Raw genomic sequence first — 16,061 nt, 5'->3', positions numbered from 1 at the left:
ACCCGTATCATGCCAACAACTGGTTTTAGAATAAATGTGTTATTTCCGATGCAAAGACCCTATGAGTGAATCAATATTAATACCACAATATGCAATCCTTAATGACTTTACAACAGTATCGTAACTATATTTTTTTTATCATGTTTTTCCATGTTTTACCTGAATACATATCATATCATATTTCATATGTCATTTTATACCACATTGACGCTTGACGAATGACAAACTCAAATCAGGCACACCTTTCTACCGGCATGCTTTCACGTTACCGCCAATCTCTTTTAATCTGTAATATACCTGTTTTGTATTCTGGTCTTGAATCCTGCAAAAAGATGTATGTACCTTTATATATCTATTGAATAAATATAAATATGCACTTATGAATTACCTGAATAGACATATGGGAATAATATCCGGCGCACGAGTTTAGCTGATCGTTTTTACGGACGGGAAATTTGGAGTTCCTAAAATGATGAAACATTTGTATGTTAGAAAGGGGACAGAAACTAAGTCTTCGAACAGGCCACTATAAGAGGCAATTTGCATCAGTGCCGGTATAACGTACCGTATAAACATTTTGCATCATATGACTAGTAACCGAGTTTATTCTTACTTAAGAATCAATGCGTTAGTTTTTCCCACCTTTACCGTTCATGGCGTGAATCTTCACTTCTGATGGTAAAGTTGCCCAAAAGAGTGACTGGGAATTGAAATATGGTCACTACAGGTCTTCTTTCGACCGGAATAAAACCCTTACCAAAGTGGGCCGTCCGTTAAGCTGTGAGGTATGCAAAAGAACGTAGCCACGTCCGGTCACAATAGTTCAATCCGATGTAGCGTGAAGAGAGTGCCACGCTCTCTGCAAGTTAAGAGCCCTGGTAACTGTCAGGGTTCCGTAGATGGCCTATTGCAAACCAAAATGTATTTCTTTATCCATTAAACAATTGGATTTTTTTATGGCAGTCTTAATTTCCTCGAACTTCATCCTGGGCAGCTTCTACACCAGGACATATTGTATTTATTGTTAATTTGTTCTCGTCCTACAAAAATGCACGAAATATTTGCAACTGGACGTTAAGCAACCTTCAATTATGGTATAGTTATTCGTATTTCTTCCGTTGGTTTAGTATTGAGTGTCCACCAACCAAAATTATGTTTTACAAACCACACTTTCACACTGCTTCCTTATTTTGTAGGTGTTTGGTGGGGGTACATTAATCAGAGCTGATTCGTCCGCATAAGAGACTCTAGTAAGACAAAAGATAAGAGCCATATCAAAAACATATTAGCAGAGTTCAGCCATGACGTTTGCAAAGAAATAACTTAAAAAAAATAAACGTTTAAGCTTTTATTATTATCGTGTGATAAAATTAGAAATACAGCAATATATTAAGTGCTCTCAGCATAGCGAAATGAGGGTAAATTTGATTTAAACAGACATTTTGCCTTACTATAGGACACCTAGAGATCCCTAGTAGAGTTGTTGCAAGGGTTTTTCACGTGCAGAGAGCGCGGCACTCCATTTACATGAGCCCGGATTTAACGTCCCCATTCTGATCGTACGTGACTGCGTACTTGTATATCCCGCACAACCAAACGGACACTACAGTTTGGGAAGGGTTTTACTACCGGTAGGAAGACCAGAGTGACAATGTCGCCTGTCATCCTTTGGGGTAATGTCTTTTGCCATATCTTTGAAGGTTTATAACATGAGATGCATGTTTATTTGTACAGGGAATTACTAGAAAAATGTGTTTTTTAACTCACAGATATATCATGTTAAGGAGGGGTATTTGCGAAAAATACCAGTCGAGAGAATGTTAAATTTCGCGAGCCGTAAGGCGAGGGAAATTCATTCTCGAGACTGGTATTTTTCGCAAATACCCCTCAAGAACATGCTATATCTGTTTAATTACACCGAATGTTAACGTACAAAACGCATTGATGATCGTGACATAAAACGCATTGATGATCGTGACATAAAACGCATTGATGATCGTGACATTACAAGCGTCCAGTCGGATAGAGTATTTTTTGGCAAATACCACGGCAGAGAGGGTAAAAAAGGCATATCCTTTTTGCATATACCCCGGCGCTGTTTAAAAATGAACGATATTTATTTGATAAAAGTAAATTGGTGAAAAACACACTGGCTATCAACCAATTAAAACCCAGGATTCTTACATAAGGTGTAATTAAAATAAAAATATAAGCATGAGATCACCAAAAATATAATTTCCCATATATTTCTATTTCCAAGGTACATTAGTCTACAAAGACCTTGTTAATACAAGCCTTTGATTTCCAAGGAGCATACATTATTGAACGGCACTGATTTTGAACTTGTTCCGAGACAAAGCTGATGTAAACCTTTGTTATTAGTTTTAGACATATTTGATAAAAAAAAAATGTATTATACATAAGAACGCCGACTAGACCGGAAAAATGGACGCCATGGATTGCAATATCCTCCTCACAAAGTTGCGCTGGTGACAAATATAAATAAAAAAAGGAAACATTTTATGGAGTATGTGGAGGCGTCCAGGTAGAAATATCCAACATCGGTATTGTCTCGAGGATATCGCTTCATGCTTACGAGTAGACTCTTTCTTGTTATATTTGAAGGCGTCTACTCATCGAAACTGAACGAGTTTGAAAGTCAAAATATCTGAAACGGTAAAGGTGGAAAAATGGGAGATCTTTAATCCATAGGCCCAGGAGAGCCTAGTACAATTATCAGTCATCAATTCTAGTCGTCCTTCGTCCTATGTTAGATCCAATCAAATTTGAGTGAACGTTTCCAATCATCAAAAATTTCGATGAGTTCAATAACTAGAAATAGTAAAATAGGCTTCTTCTTTTGCCTGTGTCGCGGACTTAAAAACGTTCGAAGCTAGGTAGAGAGGTAGGCTATTCCGTATTTGGTTTAAATAGAAATGGCAAGTTAGAAATTGCTGTTATTTGAGATCGTATACTTCCATGGAATTTGCAAAATTTATTTATTTAGACCAGTATATGCACTTCAACTGTCTGTAAATATTTTGCCTCCCAGTTGAACACGTTTTTGTACTAATGATTGATGATTTTCGGTTGCTTAAGGATTTTCGCTACTCTGTTTCAAAATAATAAGCTTCTTAAAAGACTGTTTTAAATTGATAGTATATAAATAAAGGAACTAAAAAAACCCAGAAAAAATGAAGGGTCTTTGCCTTTGATCTGACAACGGTGACAATAACATTTGCCTGACAATGTGTTATTGTCTGTGTGCTTATTTTCGAGATATAAGCCATTGAATATTTGGCGGAAAATAATTCTTTCTAGACTGTTCATACATTTAACATTGGTACCCATTTTCTTTCAAAAATTATGAAAAAGTAAAGATTTTATAGGATTTTCAAATATGGCTTTTTAAACTATATGTAATAAAATTATGAAAACAAAAGTAGGGGTTGATGGGGAAATTTTTTTTAATGGCACTACATACATAAAACCAGAGGATTCCGAATATCTGGCAAAAATTTAAAAACAAGAGGAGCGAACATCCTTAACGTCCAGTGACAAATATTGCAAGTTCAGAACGAGAACAAGTTAACAATAAATACAATATAGGTCCTGCAAAAGACGCCATCCGATATGAAGGTCAGGAAACTTGATGAGGTATCTTTTTTCCTTACATCCCTGTCAGGTCTACCGATTTCAGCACATGTAGCATCCATTGGCGAAGGGAAACATTCACCTAAACTTTTTTCTGGTTGATAGGTTTTATTCATGTGATAATGGTACGTTAGGACTTTGCCCTTTGATGGTAGCGCTCCTGGTCACTATTTTTTAACAGGACAACTAATTCTTTGGCAAGTTGTTCCGGGGTTGTTTTGTTATGGTTTTTGTGGCTTTTGTCAGTTGCTAATATTTTCTGATTATCATCTGGCTGTATTTACGGAAAAAGCTATTTCAATTGTTTTGAAGAGCGTTCTTTTTCTACTATGCCTTGAAATGTAAAATGCATTGGGTCTATGGGTACACGGAAATTGTCAGGCAAATGTTATTGTCACCGTTGTCAGATCAAAGGCAAAATGAACAAAAATTGATAAGCGATAAACAAATAAATAAGTACATAAATATTAAAATTGAAAGTAACCCATTGATACTAAACACGATTGCTGCGTCTTAACGAAATAACCCCATTAAGGCAGTTCATAACATCTTTATAACAATTATTAGCAGAAATCGTTTTTCAAAATCTTTATTTTGGTCATTGCATGAAACTATTCATTTGACAGTGCATTAATAAATGTAAAGACTGTCCTTACAAGTTACAATCTGAATTATGAAATATTACGATGAGGGTGGTAAAAAGGGGGAAAGGGGGGGGGGGGGGGTCTGAACACGGAAACACGTGAAATTAAAATCACAGTGTTTGTGAACAAGGCCATGTGAATGGCCAAACAATGCTGCATGGCCCTATGCTTTCATTATAGCAAACAATTGAGCTACATTTGTACTTTAATGAATGATATACAAAATTAAGCTATTAAATTTATAGGCTTTTTTCTCTATTCTTTATATGCTCAATTCTTTATTTTTTAAGCAACCTAACATTCTCTATTTTACATTTTTTTGGTTCATTTTTCTCCAATTTTTTTTCACCCATTATCCTCTTTCTGTAAACTGTCATCCATACAGACCCTCAATAGACATACATGCCAACTTTTCAACTTAAATGCTCTTGATATCATATTATTTACTAGCCAATTAATTTTCCTAAATAAGCATGTTTCTAATAAATTAGAAATTTTAGAGCATATTAATTTGCTACATAATATGCTTTATCGTGTTTATAAAGAATTTCAGGAAACCCGAGGGATATTTTTACATGTTTTAGAAGTAGGTGATTTCTGGAACGTCATGTTTCACCACTGAGTGAAAATTGGTATGTAGAAGGTGAAACATACACAATTCAGGATATACATTCTCGTGACGTTAAACTACATGTAAAATATCCAGAGAGCTGTGAAAAGTGATAACCTCGGTGATAACTTTGTTTTTATATATCTATTGGACACCTAAAAATCAGGTCGTCTACTGTTTATGACAATCCCTTAGTCCTCATTTTATTGCTCAGATACTAGTAATTTCAGAGGCAAAACTGCAAAAATTGACTAACCATTTTGGTTTACAAATGTGAACATGATTAATAAATAAAAGTTGTGTACTCGCACTAAAAATAGAATGGGTATTCCCGTCTTATATATTTTAATACTACACATGATTGCTAGCAATTGTGAAATCGACTACCTGTAAATATTGACATTGATCACTGGCATGATTATTGGTGTATAATCCACAAGACAGAATCGGTTAAAAATAGTAAGTACATGTTTTGTAAAATAATATTTTTAGTAAAATATTTTAACTATGTCCGCATGTACAAAATGATGTAAACACTTTTGGACGAGATAACCTTGAGTCGACAATGATTGTGTGTTAAAAAATTATAGTCTAGTCTGAATGATATGGAGCTTTGATGCATGATCTGGATATATATTTTTTCTCATAGTTTGTACTGAATATTTATTATAAAAATAAGGAGATGTGGTATGATTGCCAATGAGACAACTATCCACCACTGTTCAAATGAAGTGGATGTAAGCAATTACAGGCAACAGTACGGCCTTCAACAATGAGAAAAACCCACACCGTATGGTCGGGTATAAAAGGCCCCGACATGAAAAATATGAAACAACTCAATTGAGAAAACTAACGGCATAATTTATAACAAAACAGTTTACGAAAAACAAATATGACAAACATATCAAACCAACGACAACTACTGAACTACAGGCTCCTGACTTGGGACAGGCACATAAAGAATGTGGCGGGGTTAATAGATATAGGAAGATGTGGTATGAGTGCCAATGAGACAACTCTCCATCCAAGTTACAATTTATAATAGAAAACCATTATAGGTCAAGGTACGGCTTTCAACACGGAGCCTTGGCTCACACCGAACAGCAAGCTGTTTGTGAGCGCTCACTCATCAGATGAATACAAATAGAAATACATCTAACAAAAACATAAGTGGACGTGGCATGGGTACTTATACATCCCAAAAACAAAAAGACACTAAGTACAGATCTGAGAGTACTCGCAGTTACTGACAGCTAGTTCAAAGTCAATAACGGCTAATGAAAAAAATCATGTATCTAAGACTAAAATACCAATCAGTACACATCCAACATCCAATGGATTTAGTGTAAAGACGCCATTAACAGTCAGAGAAAAACATGACCTCGCGCAATGCTAAACCATAAGTATCGACAGATTGTAGTACCGTGAAAGTACTGAATAGTTATTATGTTTTTCTTTTTTTATACCAAACAACGAATTTTTAATAATATATATTCATAAATAACATGATGTAGTAATCAGCAATACTTTAATTTTTAGGCAAAAAAAAAAAGGCCACTAGGGTATACTTTGTCATCTTTGATACAACTACCTTATTTTACTATTTATACTTTTATTAAACAGATTTTTGAAAGAAAATCAGTTATTGATTTGGTGATGACTTTTGTACGGCGGGTGGGCGGCTGCCAAATAGTGTCCGCTCATTAACATGAAAACGCTTTGACGAAATCTTTTCAAATTTAGATATGTTGTTTCCTGTGACTAAATGAAGGTCAAGTTTAAATTTTCACAATTTTAGCTGTTCTCGTTGTTGAGTTGTAGAACTTTTCAGTAGCAAAAGTGCTTATTATATTATTTATATATGTTCGTAATTATAATAGTGCATTTTTTTACAACAGTTGGGAAAGATGATGATGATTGTTGGTTGCTTAACGTCCAGCAGCAAGTACTCCATATGCTAATGTTTCTACTAGTGTCCAGTTATACATATTTAGTATGGAGAGTGTATTCTGGGAAATAGTTATTCCTGCATGTTTTTATTATTTTATTGTTTTGTTTTGTTGGTTTTTTTTTCCTGAGAGGTCTGTATATAAAAACCTTATAAACAAAAGACAAGGAGAAGGGCCATAATTGGCCTGATTTATTTTTTAATTTAAAGTATAGATGCAAGATTTAAATTTTTGACTATTTTAAAGTATAAGTATTACAAAAAAAAGATAAACAGGTAATGCACAATCCGTGACGTCACAATAAATGTAGTCTCTTCTATTATTGACTTCGGTTAATTTTTAACAAGATTTTTTGACACGCTCATAATGATAAAGCACATGCTAGTTTTACTTTTTTTAACCGTGATGTTTGTCTGTATGAACAATAACTCTCATGTTTTCATTTTTGTGCTACTTATGTGGGCTCAAATATTTCCTACTCACATGTGCGTGTTAATCATTTGATTTTTCTCATATTTTGTAAAGAAAATACGTGTTTGCTGTCCTTTGAACGTACATATAGAAAGACCTCCTTGAATATCAAGTTTATCATTATATATTCATAAATCACCTGATTCGGTAATACTTTAATTCTTACGGAAAAAAGACCACTATCCCCTTCTTAGTTCAATTCATAACTTCAAACAATTGACAATGTGTATACTCATATTTATTTGTATTTTAAAACTTCTACTAAATGTTAAGGATGAAGTATACATCTTTAATGTTTTAGAAATGCATTTTTCATCACTCATACTGTATTTTGATGTCAATGGGACCGCAACTTTAGAATTGATTGATCAACGTCCTGTGCCAAATATTTCATAAATATTCAAGAGATGATACACTATGAAGTTTCTGCAAGGTGCGATGGGCGGGGAAGTTGGACTTTCATAAGATATAAAGATAGTATGTTCGATAGGGACAAAAGTTTGGCTTTGCAGCACGCCCCCTACGGATCATACAAATAGTTGTTACCAGGCTTTGTATTGAGAAGTGCCAAAATCCTTACAACATTATATATAAAGTCCCCATTTCGATCGGACGTTGCTGTGTATTCATTACATCCAACATAGCCAAACAAATGCCAATGTTTACAAGGGTTTCACTGCCGGGCCAGAAAAGTTAAGCGATGAACCTAGTCAACCCGTGGGGTAATCTTTTGTACCAAAATAAGACTATAAATGGTACATCGAACAATTGAAAAATATGTACATTTGTGGTGTCTTATTTGGTTACGTTTTAGTACTTTTATTTCCAGAATAAAGGAGTAATGGCCACAGCGGAGACCAATCAGAAAATCATTATGTGTTTAGGTGGAGCCTTTAATCCCCCGCACAGTAGACATATTATGGCCATGTTATTAGGGAAACAGTGGCTCGAATCAAATACCAACTTCCAAGTTGTGGCCGGAAGACTGGCTGTAGCGCCAGATGGATATGTAAAAGCTAAAACAAAGAAAACAGGAGCCAAGTGTATGAAAGCACAACACAGGATAAAACTTTGCGAACTAGCTTGTTGCGAACACAGGGATTGGTTAGCGCCATATCACCGACCAGTTGGTTCCGCTGGGGAATGTGGGGAAAAAACTAGACTCGAAATGTTGAAAGAATCGGACAATTCAGTAGATCTACATGTGGCTGTTATAGTTGGAGCAGATAGAGCAATGAATAAATCTGGACATGCTAAATGGCACAAGGAGTTCAAACATATAACTGTGTGTATAGGGAGGAAGGGAGAAACAGCCAGAATTCTGGAGAAATATGAAAAAGATAAAGATTCGGGCAATATAAAACATAAACAGTTTTTCCTTATACCAGATGAACTTGACAATGTTAGTTCTACAGCAATAAGACAAGTTCTTGCTAAGATGGAAGGCTCTGGAAATGATAAGAAACAAGTGTTGGATACATTAATAAACGATGGGTGGCTTCTTGAGAGCCAGGTGCTATATATATTAGGAAATGAAGCTGATCTTTATTTTTAATTTTTTCTCTTAAAAAATTGTATTCGTTATTTTTGTTTAAAGTCCGCAGACCTATGTGGAATATATTTTTCGGACAAAATAGGAATTGGTATTTGCTCCTATAACGTATTTTACGGCTTGAATGATACTTGTATAAGATACTTTTGATTGTTACCTCGTTTCGAGAGGGAATATGTTTTCAGTTTGTGAAACAATTCTTGACTATGCGGTATGGGCTTTGCTCATCGTTGAAGGCCATACGGTAACCTATAGTTGTTAATTTCAGTGTCATTTTGTCTGTTGTGGAGAGTTGTCTCATATTGGAGTAAATTGCATCAAAGTCAAATGAAATTGTGTAAATATATGAATAATTAAAAACGGCGAAAAGATGCGAGTGTATCTCTAGATGTCGCACATGAGATAGAAGGAGAATATGTTTTAAACCATATCCAAAAATAATGAAAGTATGAGGAGGGAATCGTCAGTCCGGTCATCAGATGTTCGCCTTATAACATATAATTATTAAATTTTCCATTGATATGTTTAGATGTTAGTTTGAAAGTGGGGTTCAAACTCCTTTTGGTCCCGTTTGGTTCCTCGTCGTGATTTCATCCCTGCCTCTCATAGGTTTTCATCCCTGCCTCTCATAGGTTTTGTTTTGAGAATTTCTGATGAGTAGTAAACAAGGAAAGTGCTTCGGAAGAAAAATAAATAAAAATTATCACCCGTGCAAATACTAGTAAAAGGAAATATTCAAAGCTTGGAACGTTCTTCAAAAAAGGCAAATGATTATAAATTGGCAAGAAACAGGTAAAATAACAAAAATACCGAACTCCTAGGAAAATTCAAACAGGAAAGTCCCTTATTCAATGGCAAAATCAAAAGTTCAAACACACCAAACGAACAGAAAATAACTGTCATATTCCTGACTTGGTACAGGCATTTTCTTATGTAGAAAACGGTGGATTAAACCTGGTTTTATAGCTAGCGAAATCTGCAAAAAGTTCTGCAAATAATAATAATGCAAACAAACTTAACAAAAAACAGAGTTATTATAGTATATCATGGTTTTATCCTTACCCTAAAAAATATAGCAAACGATCAGAACAATGATTGTCAATGAGACAAATGTCATCCGAAGGACAAGGAAGTACACAGCTAAATCAATATCACCCTACGGCCTGCAGAAATGAGCAAATCCCATACGGTATAACAAGATATTTAACGTCCCGGGATAACAAACTGTTATACAATTCAAAAGAAAATTATATATCGCCTGCTTTTTTACTGATTGCTTAACGTCCAGTGGCAAATATTTAATGTATGTTCAGGACGAGAACAAATTAACAATATATACATTAGAAATAGAGACCGCTCTGGGTGAAGGCCGGGGAAGTTTCGTCTTTTAAAGTTAATAACATTTAACACAAGAGTGCACACGCTGAAACGTCTTGCCTGTTATACTTATCACTGAATTCATGTTGAAAGTCTGTAATATGAAGGATTTACTACAAGTATCACATAAACTTAACATTATCAATGTACTATGAAAATGAGGTCACAGTCAAATGAACCATGTCACAGAGACAGGTACACCTTACAAAAATTCCATACATTAAATATAGTGGTCATATTGCTAAAAGTATCCGAGGAACAGATCAAACCACAAAATCTTAACATTGACCAATGAACCATGAACATGAGGTCAAGATCATATGAACCCTGTCAGACAGACATGTACACCTTACAATTATTCCCAACACCAAATATAGTTGACCTGTTGCTTAAAGTATATGAGAAATAGCTAGACCAAACCACAAAAACTTCACATTATCCAATGGACCATGAAAATGAGGCAAAGGTCACAAGAACCCTGTCAGACAGACCTGTCACCTCACAAGTGTTCCATACACTAAATATAATTAATCTATTGATTATAGTATCTTAGAAATAGACCAAACCACAAAAAAAGTATTTCACTTAACCAAAAAACTAATTTTTTTTCAAGCATTCACTGAGCCACGAAAAAAATGTAGCGCTCAACCATATCCCATACCTGGGATAGTGGTGTAACAAGATAAAATCAGTTCAATCTTTAAAAAATATCAGCTGAAAAGATCTGGACTCAACAGGTTGATACTCAGCACAAAAACAACTACCAGCAACAGAATGACAGAAAACACGTATTCCTGATATGATAGTACTCACAGTTACTTAAAACTAGTTCGAAGTCCACTTACAACTTATGATTTTACCATGCTTTCTAAGATAATAATATCTATCAGTGCACCTTCAATGAATACTTTGTTTCATAGGTAAGTAAGTCTTTTTTCATCAAGTTATTAGAAAATTCATTATGGGTTCCGCGGAACCCTGTGTCTTGCCTGCGATTGCTACTGTCGGTGTTAAAAGTATTATGTTGACTTAAAAAGTGAGTCCATTTATCAGTAAAATACAGAATTAAAAAAAAAACTTGCTTTTTAGATGCTTTGTTTGGTCTTGAAGATGATGAGCTTCTGTACAAGTTTCATAACAATCCATGAAGGTTCACAAATTTAACATGCAAAACAATGTTTTATCCCAGATTTTCTTTGAATGTTAAGTGTACAAAATAAAGTCTATCTATCAGAAAAAACACTAAAATGAAAAAAACATATATTTTCAAAGGTTTGCTTCATTCATTATCTTTTACTCATTAAAAATCTACTGCCAAAGTTTCATAAAACTCTTATGAAGGTTTGACAGAGTAATTGACGTGTAACAAACTTAACCACAGACTGTACCTACATGTTAATTGAAAAAAAACTAAGTCCATTTATCAGTAAAAAAACGGAAATGAAAATAAACAATTTTCAAAATTTTGCTCTGGATATTGTCTTGTGGTCATAAACAAGCTTCTGTAAAATTTTATAATAATTCCATGAAGGTTTGACAAAGATATTGATGACTAAAATACTTTAACCTCACACAAAATCTTAAGTAACTGTAAGAAAAAACATATTAGTAAAATACGGAAAAATGAAATTAATATTTTCAAAATTTTGCCCTGGATACAGTATTTTGGTCATAAACAAGCTTCTGTCCCAATTTCATAAAATTACATGTATGTTTGACAAAGTTATTGATGTCTAAAAAACTTTAACCACAGACTGAACCTAAATGCAAACGGCTCAGACGCCGACTACGGAATCTAGGATCACTATGTCTCGTGAATTTCACGAAATACATTTTGCCAGTTCGACAAAAATCTTGTCCACGGGGAAAAAAACCTTCCTATGAAAAGAGTTCAGAGTCCGTTAAATATGTCTGGTACTTATTTACCTAGGACAAATGTTCAGATACTTTATTTCTGGAGAAAATCAGAATATGGACTAGTTTAACTTTATGTAAGAAAAATTCGTAAGGGTTCCGAGGAACCCAGTGTCTCGCCTACTTTTGCTGTTGTCTATGTCTTCAGTGTGATAGAGGAATGCACATAATAGATTTACAGTTAATGAAATAAAACTTTTGAAATGTATCAAGAAAGAATTTTGATAAACATTGTGGAAATGGCTTTGAGTGGGATCCCGTGTGAGGGATGGTGTTGAAGCTTGGGAAACTAGCTTTTGTATCTGTAGTCGGCTGTTATTGTACTACAAGATACGAACTGGTATGATTCGATACATAAATAATGGATTGAAATATATCACAGTTCATTCACATCCAAGTCCGTAGTCCAATGCAATTAACATAAACAAATTGGTGAAATCCAAATTCATTTAATGAAGTCCAAATATAAAATATCAGTGTTACAAATTTGTTATTTTAAACCAAAAACAATATATATATGATTGCGATGGAAAATCCGAACGCAGTTTATGTGCTCTCGTTAGCATATCCAAATGGAGTCCTTGAATATAAATTTATCTTTCTTTAAATACCAAATAGCGTTGCTAACAACAAAGTCGTAATGGTCATTTTGTAAACAGAAATTATATAATTAAGTGTTTAATTAATCAAAGAGTATTACGATAGGTTTGACAGGGAAAAGATCAATCCATCAATCAATTGAATTCAATTATGTGTGTATTTGATATGACCGAATAAAAGTTGCATAACGAACTTGTATAATGTTTACATTATAGCTTAGAGTTTAAAAGGTCATTGACAAATATAAATTTATAATCTAACATGTTTCAGGTGTAAACAAATATTTGGGACAGTTAAATTCGTAGCGAATATCGAGATCATTACTATTGAATAAATTAAATATGCCTGCTGCATACGAAATGTACACGTTAATAAACTGTAATAGAAATCAACATAAATTAATAGAGAGTTTGAAATATAAAATTTAGTACAAAAATAATGTGTGTCAAATGTATGGAAAAAAGTTATGCTTGTAAAAAATGAACAGTATGCAATAAAATCTGTAGATTTATGTAAGAGTTGAAACATAAATTTATAAAGAAGATAATTTTTACATTTTCCTCTAAATATTATCTTTTGATTGTAAGAAGCTTCTGTCCAAGTTTGGTAAAAATCATGGATGGTTTATGAATCTAAGAAATGTTTTAAAAACTTTTAACTGTAACATGTGTAACTGCAGACTGTATGTAATGTTTACTGAAAGAAAAAAATAAGTCCATTTATAAGTAATATACGGAAAAATAGGAAATAAATTTTTACAAAATTTCCTTCTCGATACTAGCTTTTGATCATAAACAAGCTTCTGTTCAAGTTTGGTACAAATCCAGGATAGTTTAAGAAAGTTATTAAAATTTTTAAAACTTTAACCACAGAGTGAATGTTATGTAAACTGGCAGAAAAACTAAGTCTATTTATAAGTAAAATACGGAAAAACAGGATTTCTTTTTACAAAATTTACTTCTGGATACTATCTTATGATCATAAACAAGCTTCAGAGTGAATATTTGTGGACGCCACCGACGACGGAATGTAAGATCGCTGTGTCTCGCTTTTGCGACAAAAGTCGCAGGCTCGACAAAAAGGTCTGGGTACCTTCAGAAGACTTGTATAACACGTACATCTGATGAAAGCAAAGACATCTATTGACTCTAAACAATGTAAAGAAATAAAAATTTTGACAAAATGTAAATATATCCATCTGATTTTTTTTTTTAATTTTCTTATTCAAATCCAGTATATAAAACTTTCAAAAGTTCAAAAGTATTCATAAAAGTGGAATATACAGACTGACAAGGTGATTCCTAATACAGTCCAATTGTTTGTTGGCAGAGGGGAGGATTATAAAATTCATATATTTGAAGAACACTTCTAATTAATTATAAGAGCAATTGAGTAAGGGAAAAAATGTTTCCTAGTTAATAATTTTACTACAATATTTACACTTCATGTTTATCAAATCCTTTATTTTATTTCCAGTTTGACATGTTTGATTGATTGTTGTTTTCTTAGGTGTCCAGTGGCAAATATCTCGTGCATATTGAGGAGTAATTTCAATTTTGTTTACAACTCTTTTGAAAACGAATACATAATATAAATAAACTTTTGGTGCAGAGATGTCTTGCCTGTTGGTAGAACATTCAGGAAAAGACAATCTGGTGGACAGCAACTTCACTAATTAATTAGTTTATGGATCATGGCATAGATGGCAGTGCTTCAAAATGATTGTCAAACCGAGATGTACTGATAGTAATGCAACTTGAAAATATCATTGAACTTTCATAAGAAGTTCCAACTAAACTAACTTAAGCAGATAACTAAACATTCAAAACTGCTTATTAATTAATTGTACCATGACCTAGCTAGGGTGTAGGGCCTTAGAAAGTCGCCAAACTGATATGTACTGACAGCATTGAAATTCTATAGAACATATCATTGATCTATCACAAGAAGTTCTTATAAAACTGACTTACACAGAAAACTTAACATTAGCTTTAAATGCTACGACTTTTGTTGCAGGCCAGACAAAATATTGATCAATGAAAATTCAAATTTTCTAGCATCTCCTCTACTGGTTGATCATGATATTTTAAATTCTGTAATAAGTAGCATCTGGTGATGGTTATAAACATGAATGGAGAATGAGAAGTGATAAGGAAATAAATGGGGAATGTGTCCATGGAGATGATGCTCCCGCTTGCATATCATATAAAGTTATAAAGGGACATAACTGAAGAATGGTAAAAGTGATGCTACCCAAATTTGTACTTCATCTGAATTTTGTGGTAATAAGTATTGTGTGTAAGTTTCATAACATCTGGTTTAGGCAAACTTAAGTTAGAGAACGGAAACGAAAAATTCAGCAATTTTACCATTTGTAATGGGCCACAACTCTAGAACAGTAAAAGTTACGCCACCAAATTTCAAACTTTTTTTTATCTGTATTTTGTGGTAGTACACATTGTGTATAAGTTTCATAACATTTGGTTGAGGCTAACTTAAGTTAGAGAACAGAAACGAAAAATTCAGCAATTTTTCCATTTGTAAAGGGGCATAACTCTAGAACGGTTAAAGTGACACCACCAAAATTCAAACTTGATCTGTGTTTTGTGGTAATAAGCATTTTGTATAAGTTTCATAACATTTGGTTGAGGCAAACTGAAGTTGGAGAACAGAAACCAACTTTGGGACGTACAGATGGACGGACAAGGGCAAAACTTAATGCCCCCAGCATAAAAATGGAACATATCCCTGGTCACACAAGACACAGAAATTTTGTAACTTTTCTCCAAATCATTCAGCTGTCCTGTAAAATTTCAAAGAGAAGTGTAAACTTTACTATTGAGAATCCTTGGTTCAGTACCTTTTGTTTAAGCAATTACCATCTATCGATACCATCTTGATAGGAAAAGCAAGCTCTGGAATATCATGTATTGTGGAAAGAAATAATAATAAAGTCAGTATGATGTTGGAATGTTTTTTTCTTATAACTCTTTACATCTATCACTACTTGATATCAACAAAACATTGCTCAGATCTATTATAATAACATGCTTAATGGAAACAATTTAAATGTACACCAAACTTAAAAATACCATTGAAATTAATTGTTTTATATCCAGTTCTTCAAGTGTGGTTGTGCTTATTTTTGTGGTAAGATTGATCAAGTTTCTATACTGTTCTATTGTTCTCTTAATAATCAAATTATAGAACAACGCCCTCTAATAGTTATTTATATAAATATATAGATAGTTACATGTACCCGGTATTTATATAAATATATAGATATAATA

General features: G+C 33.6%; 1 long non-coding RNA gene across 1 annotated transcript; it reads left to right on the top strand.

The window, feature by feature from the left end:
- Window positions 1-5,258: 5,258 nt before the first annotated feature.
- LOC127705215 (uncharacterized) lies at window positions 5,259-9,253 on the top strand. Its single transcript, XR_007983749.1, has 2 exons — window positions 5,259-5,367; window positions 8,158-9,253. It is a non-coding gene; the product is annotated as an uncharacterized LOC127705215 (long non-coding RNA).
- Window positions 9,254-16,061: the final 6,808 nt, after the last annotated feature.

Source organism: Mytilus californianus, unplaced genomic scaffold (assembly GCF_021869535.1).
Source record: "Mytilus californianus isolate M0D057914Y unplaced genomic scaffold, xbMytCali1.0.p SCAF_6, whole genome shotgun sequence".
Classification (NCBI taxonomy): domain Eukaryota; kingdom Metazoa; phylum Mollusca; class Bivalvia; order Mytilida; family Mytilidae; genus Mytilus; species Mytilus californianus.
The sequence above is the reverse complement of the archived record's forward strand: the minus strand, read 5'-3'. Positions and strand labels throughout refer to the sequence as shown.